Genomic DNA, 7,500 nt, shown 5'->3' on the forward strand with positions numbered 1-7,500 from the left:
AAGAGCCGGGAAAAGCAGGCCGTCTCGGAGGAGGGCCGGGTGCCCTCCGCTGTCAAACGTGCCCGTTTCCCCCCCCTGGCAAGGTCGGGGTACAACAATACTCGGATTGATCCCCTAGGCTGAGCTCCGGTTCTCACAGGCTCTGAAAAACCTGTCCTCAGAAATCTCCGCACACAGTTCTTAAAAGACAGGTCGAAAAAGCCAAACCCCCCCCCTTCAGTGGTACGAACCTGGAATCGCGTCCGACCTCGTGGTTCTCTCGGTCGGCCGAAGCGGCGTGTGGCGACCCCTTCCGGACATCCGCGAGACGACCGGCCATCAGGTCAACCCATTCGCTCCAATGGGGTTGACCTGGTGGCCGAGCGGGGACTTTGGACAATTTTTCGGACTTGGAAAAAATTTTCGGGGCTTGGGAAAAAAAAAAAATGTCAGCCCGCTTCCTCCGGGTTGACCTGGTGGCCGAGCGGGGACTTTGACAATCTTTCGGACTTGGAAAAATTTTTCGGGCTTGGAAAAAATTGTCAGCCCGCTTCCTCCGGGTTGACCTGGTGGCCGAGCGGGGACTTGGACAATCTTTCGGACTTGGAAAAATTTTTCGGGCTTGGAAAAAAATTGTCAGCCCGCTTCCTCCGGGTTGACCTGGTGGCCGAGCGGGGACTTTGACAATCTTTCGGACTTGGAAAAATTTTTCGGGCTTGGAAAAAATTGTCAGCCCGCTTCCTCCGGGTTGACCTGGTGGCCGAGTGGGGACTTGGACAATCTTTCGGACTTGGAAAAATTTTTCGGGCTTGGAAAAAATTGTCAGCCCGCTTCCTCCGGGTTGACCTGGTGGCCGAGCGGGGACTTGGACAATCTTTCGGACTTGGAAAAATTTTTCGGGCTTGGAAAAAATTGTCAGCCCGCTTCCTCCGGGTTGACCTGGTGGCCGAGCGGGGACTTGGACAATCTTTCGGACTTGGAAAAAATTTTCGGGCTTGGAAAAAATTGTCAGCCCGCTTCCTCCGGGTTGACCTGGTGGCCGAGCGGGGACTTGGACAATCTTTCGGACTTGGAAAAAAAAATTTCAGCCCGCTTCCTCCGGGTTGACCTGGTGGCCGAGCATCTCACCGTCCCCGGACGCAGCGAGGGACTGCCTCCCGGCCGTCAGGATCGGGCCCCTGGAAGTCTGGGTGGGGTGCGGGGGGGGGGGGGGAATTGCCCGACGCCTCCGAGGAGCGCTACCGGGGCGGGCCGGGCCCCCCCTGCTCGAAAAGGAAAAGAAGGATCGGGCCCACGAGAGACAGGGACCCGGCCGCCAGGCAGGCCGACCTGGGTTCACCGTCCCCCGGCCGCAGCGAGGGACTGCCTCCCGGCTGACTGGATCGGGCCCCTGGAAGTCTGGAAAAAGTTTAACCCGACGCCTCCGAGGAGGGGGCGCCCAGGGAAGGAGGGAGAACCGGGTTGACCTGGCAAAGCGGCCACCAGGTATACCAGTTAAAACCTATGGGTTGACCCGGTGGCCGGAAAGCATACCGGCCAGCCAGGTGAACCCCCGTTCGATTCCACGGGTTGACCTGGTGCCCGGGAGGGGACTCGGACGGTTCCCCCCGGGGTACGCCTTCCTCGGCCCGAAGGAACAGGGTGCGAACCAGGCGCGGGGGCGGGGCGGGGAACCGCTGGAACCGCTGGGGGACGGGGGACGGGGAGGGGGGGAATGGATCGGGCCTGCCGGGACCCGGCCGCCAGGCAAGCCGCCCCGGGCTCACCCTCCCTGGCCGCAGCGAGGGACTGCCCCCCCCCCCACCCCCGGCTGACAGGATCGGGCCCGCTGGAAGTCCGGGAAAATATTTTTCCCGACGCCGGAGGGAGGGGGGGGGGGAGGGGAAGGGGCTCTGACGGGCCAGCCCGGGCCCCGGAGCTTGAAAAGGAAAAAAAAGGATCGGGCCCGCGAGAGACGGGGGCCCTGCCGCACGGGGCAGTCCGACCGGGGCTCGCCGTGCGGCAGGCCCGGGCGCCGGCAGGGGAAAGCGGGCGAGGAGGCGCGGAGCCGGGTGCCTACGGCCATACCGGACCGAACGCCCCCGATCCCGTCCGATCTCGGAAGGTAAACCGTCCCGGGCCTGGCTAGTACTTGGATGGGTGACCGCCTGGGAATCCCAGGTGCCGTAGGCAGCTTTTCCCGGTCCGAGCCAGCTCTCTCTCCTTTTTCTGGGGAGGAAGGAGAAGGGGGGGGGGGGGCGGGCCAGAAAGCCCCTCGTCGCTCCTGCCGAGTCGGAGGTCGCGGCCGCAGGTCACGGGTCGGGGCGCCTGGGGTCCGGCTCCCCCCAACACCCACCCGGCTTCCTCCGCGGAGGACCCCCGGCCACCGAAGCCGCTGGGGGAGACCCCGGGCATGGGGCGGACTGGCCCGGCCCCTCCCGGCCCCCCTGCGCCCGGCCGCCGGCCCGCGGGACCGCCCCGAATCCCCCCGCGGCCACCCAGGCGAGGCCTGGCCTGGAGGGCCCCACGGCGGGTGTCAGGCTCCCCGCCGCTTGCCCCACCGGGGACCCACGGCCACCGAAGCCGCTGGGGGGAGACCCCGGGCATGGGGCGGACTGGCGCGGCCCCTCCCGGCCCCCCTGCGCCCGGCCGCCGGCCCGCGGGACCGCCCCGAATCCCCCCGCGGCCACCCAGGCGAGGCCTGGCCTGGAGGGCCCCACGGCGGGTGTCAGGCTCCCCGCCGCTTGCCCCACCGGGGACCCACGGCCACCGAAGCCGCTGGGGGAGACCCCGGGCATGGGGCGGACTGGCCCGGCCCCTCCCGGCCCCCCTGCGCCCGGCCGCCGGCCCGCGGGACCGCCCCGAATCCCCCCCCGGCCACCCAGGCGAGGCCTGGCCTGGAGGGCCCCACGGCGGGTGTCAGGCTCCCCGCCGCTTGCCCCACCGGGGACCCACGGCCACCGAAGCCGCTGGGGGAGACCCCGGGCATGCGGCGGACTGGCCCGGACCCTCCCGGCCCCGCTGCGCCCGGCCGCCGGTCCGCGGGCCCGACCCGAATCCCCCCGCGGCCACCCAGGCGAGGCCTGGCCTGGAGGGCCCCACGGCGGGTCTGCAGCTCCCCCCGGGCTTCCTCCCCCGAGGACCCACGCCCCCCCTGAGCCGCAGGGGGAGACCCCGGGCCCGGGGCGGACTCGCTCGGGCCCCCCCCCTGCGCCCGGCCGCCGGCCCGCGGGACCGCCCCCGAATCCCCCCGCGGCCAGGCAGGAGAGGCCTGGCCTGGATGCCACGGAGGACCCGCGGCCCCCAAAGCCGCAGGAGGCGCCCCCGGCCCCGGGGCCGGTAAGCCCCGTGTCGCTCCCCCCCCCCTCACCCCCCCACCCCCCCCGCGCCTCGCTGCCGGGCACCGGGCACCGCCCCAGAGTCAGCCGCAGCCGGCCGGCCTGAGAGCTGCCCTCCTGTGTGAGACTACGTTGATACTAACCGGCCATCAGGCAGGTCAACCCCATTGCTAGACCTGGGTGGACCTGGTGGCCGAGCGGGGACTTAGGAAATTTTCCAGCCTTTTCCCGGGGCGTGACCTGTTGTCCCGGTGGGGACTTTGAAAATTTTACAGCCGCTTCCCGGGGCTTGACCGGTTGTCCTGAAGGCCCCCCACCCCCACCCCCACCCCCGGGCTCCTGCTCCCCTCTCCCCAGCCTCGGTGCTCCGCTCCCAGCCTCGGAGGCTCCCTCTCTGCGGCGGCTGCATCGCGTCCGAGGACGCTCACCCTCCGGAGGCTGGCTGTAAAGCCTGACACCCACCACCGCCGCCGCCCCGATTCTCCGAGGGGCGACTCTGAGGCCTCCCCCCACCCCCGGACCACCCTGGAGACGACTGCTAAGCCCCCACCCCCGGCCAGTCTAGGGGAAGACTGCTAAGCCTCTCCCCCCCCTGCCCCACCCACCCACACTGTCTGGGGGATGACTATTAAGCCTCCCCCCCGCCCAGCCTGGGGGAAGACTGTTAAGCCTCCCCCCCACCCACCCTGTCTGGGGGACGACTATTAAGCTTCCCCCCCGCCGGAGCGCCCGGGGGACGACTATTAAGCCTTCCCCCGGACTGCCCGGCGGACGACTGCGAAGCCTCCCGCTCAGCCTGGGGGAAGACTGTTAAGCCTCCCCCCCACCCACCCTGTCTGGGGGACGACTATTAAGCTTTCCCCTCCGGAGCGCCCGGGGGACGACTATTAAGCCTCCCCCGGACTGCCCGGGGGATGACTGCGAAGCCTCCCGCTTTGCCTGGGGGAAGACTGTTAAGCCTCCCCCCCCACCCACCCACCCACACTGTCTGGGGGACGACTGTTAAGCTTTCCCCCCCGGAGCGCCCGGGGGACGACTATTAAGCCTCCCCCGGACTGCCCGGGGGACGACTGCGAAGCCTCCCGCTCAGCCTGGGGGAAGACTGTTAAGCCTCCCCCCCCCCCACCCACCCACACTGTCTGGGGGACGACTATTAAGCTTTCCCCCCCGGAGCGCCCGGGGGACGACTATTAAGCCTTCCCCCGGACTGCCCGGGGGACGACTGCGAAGCCTCCCGCTCAGCCTGGGGGAAGACTGTTAAGCCTCCCCCCCACCCACCCTGTCTGGGGGACGACTATTAAGCCTTCCCCCGGACTGCCCGGGGGACGACTATTAAGCCTCCCCCGGACCTGCTCCATCTCGACTATTAAGCCCCCCTCTGTGGTCCTCAGGACCACTGCCGCGCGGCCCGCGGAGTGGGGTGACACCCGGGCCGCACAGCAAACCGGCCACCAGGTCAACCCATTGAATCCAATGGGTTGACCTGGTGGCCGGAAATCAAACCGGCCACCAGGTCAACCCATTAGATTCAGTGGGTTGACCTGGTGGCCGAGCGGGGACTTGGAAAATTTTACAGCCGCTTCCCCGGGGGTTGACCTGTTGTCCCGGTGGGGACTTTGAAATTTTTACAGCCGCTTCCCCGGGGGTTGACCGGTTGTCCTGAAGGCCCCCCACCCCACCCCCTCCCGGGCTCCTGCTCCCCTCTCCCCAGTCTCGGTGCTCCGCTCCCAGCCTCGGAGGCTGCCTCTCTGCGGCGGCTGCATCGCGTCCGAGGACGCTCACCCTCCGGAGGCTGGCTGTAAAGCCTGACACCCACCGCCGCCGCCGACCCGACTCTCCGAGGGACGACTCTGAGGCCTCCCCCCACCCCCGGACCACCCTGGAGACGACTGCTAAGCCTCCCCCACCGGACCGCCCGAGGGAAGACTGCTACGCCTCCCGCCAGCCCTTCCCCGCCCAGCCTAGGGGAAGACCGCTAAGCCTCCCCCCCCGCACAGTGTCTGGGGGACGACTATTAAGCCTTCCCCCCCCCCCGGAGCGCCCGGGGGACGACTATTAAGCCTTCCCCCGGACTGCCCGGGGGACGACTGCGAAGCCTCCCGCTCAGCCTGGGGGAAGACTGTTAAGCCTCCCCCCCACCCACCCTGTCTGGGGGACGACTATTAAGCTTTCCCCCCCGGAGCGCCCGGGGGACGACTATTAAGCCTTCCCCCGGACTGCCCGGGGGACGACTGCGAAGCCTCCCGCTCAGCCTGGGGGAAGACTGTTAAGCCTCCCCCCCACCCACCCACCCACACTGTCCTGGGGACGACTATTAAGCTTTCCCCCCCGGAGCGCCCGGGACACGACTATTAAGCCTTCCCCCGGACTGCCCGGGGGACGACTGCGAAGCCTCCCGCTCAGCCTGGGGGAAGACTGTTAAGCCTCCCCCCAGCCACCCACCCACCCTGTCTGGGGGGACGACTGTTAAGCTTTCCCCCCCGGAGCGCCCGGGGGACGACTATTAAGCCTCCCCCGGACTGCCCGGGGGATGACTGCGAAGCCTCCCGCTTTGCCTGGGGGAAGACTGTTAAGCCTCCCCCCCCATCCACCCACCCACACTGTCTGGGGGACGACTATTAAGCTTTCCCCCCCGGAGCGCCCGGGACACGACTATTAAGCCTTCCCCCGGACTGCCCGGGGGACGACTGCGAAGCCTCCCGCTCAGCCTGGGGGAAGACTGTTAAGCCTCCCCCCAGCTACCCACCCACCCTGTCTGGGGGGACGACTGTTAAGCTTTCCCCCCCGGAGCGCCCGGGGGACGACTATTAAGCCTCCCCCGGACTGCCCGGGGGACGACTGCGAAGCCTCCCGCTCAGCCTGGGGGAAGACTGTTAAGCCTCCCCCCCACCCACCCACCCACACTGTCTGGGGGACGACTATTAAGCTTTCCCCCCCGGAGCGCCCGGGGCACGACTATTAAGCCTTCCCCCGGACTGCCCGGGGGACGACTGCGAAGCCTCCCGCTCAGCCTGGGGGAAGACTGTTAAGCCTCCCCCCCACCCACCCACCCACACTGTCTGGGGGACGACTATTAAGCTTTCCCCCCCGGAGCGCCCGGGGCACGACTATTAAGCCTTCCCCCGGACTGCCCGGGGGACGACTGCGAAGCCTCCCGCTCAGCCTGGGGGAAGACTGTTAAGCCTCCCCCCCACCCACCCACCCACACTGTCCTGGGGACGACTATTAAGCTTCCCCCCCGCCGGAGCGCCCGGGGGACGACTATTAAGCCTTCCCCCGGACTGCCCGGCGGACGACTGCGAAGCCTCCCGCTCAGCCTGGGGGAAGACTGTTAAGCCTCCCCCCCACCCACCCTGTCTGGGGGACGACTATTAAGCTTTCCCCTCCGGAGCGCCCGGGGGACGACTATTAAGCCTCCCCCGGACTGCCCGGGGGATGACTGCGAAGCCTCCCGCTTTGCCTGGGGGAAGACTGTTAAGCCTCCCCCCCCACCCACCCACCCACACTGTCTGGGGGACGACTGTTAAGCTTTCCCCCCCGGAGCGCCCGGGGGACGACTATTAAGCCTCCCCCGGACTGCCCGGGGGACGACTGCGAAGCCTCCCGCTCAGCCTGGGGGAAGACTGTTAAGCCTCCCCCCCCCCCACCCACCCACACTGTCTGGGGGACGACTATTAAGCTTTCCCCCCCGGAGCGCCCGGGGGACGACTATTAAGCCTTCCCCCGGACTGCCCGGGGGACGACTGCGAAGCCTCCCGCTCAGCCTGGGGGAAGACTGTTAAGCCTCCCCCCCACCCACCCTGTCTGGGGGACGACTATTAAGCTTTCCCCTCCGGAGCGCCCGGGGGACGACTATTAAGCCTCCCCCGGACCTGCTCCATCTCGACTATTAAGCCCCCCTCTGTGGTCCTCAGGACCACTGCCGCGCGGCCCGCGGAGTGGGGTGACACCCGGGCCGCACAGCAAACCGGCCACCAGGTCAACCCATTGAATCCAATGGGTTGACCTGGTGGCCGGAAATCAAACCGGCCACCAGGTCAACCCATTAGATTCAGTGGGTTGACCTGGTGGCCGAGCGGGGACTTAGAAAATTTTACAGCCGCTTCCCCGGGGGTTGACCTGTTGTCCCGGTGGGGACTTTGAAATTTTTACAGCCGCTTCCCCGGGGGTTGACCGGTTGTCCTGAAGGCCCCCCACCCCACCC

The 7,500-nt window shown here is 68.1% G+C and overlaps 1 non-coding gene across 1 annotated transcript; it reads left to right on the forward strand.

The window, feature by feature from the left end:
- Positions 1 to 2,032: 2,032 nt before the first annotated feature.
- LOC135889860 (5S ribosomal RNA) lies at positions 2,033 to 2,151 on the forward strand. Its single transcript, XR_010562177.1, has one exon. It is a non-coding gene; the product is annotated as a 5S ribosomal RNA (ribosomal RNA).
- Positions 2,152 to 7,500: the final 5,349 nt, after the last annotated feature.

Source organism: Emys orbicularis, chromosome 15 (genome assembly GCF_028017835.1).
Source record: "Emys orbicularis isolate rEmyOrb1 chromosome 15, rEmyOrb1.hap1, whole genome shotgun sequence".
Taxonomy (NCBI): domain Eukaryota; kingdom Metazoa; phylum Chordata; order Testudines; family Emydidae; genus Emys; species Emys orbicularis.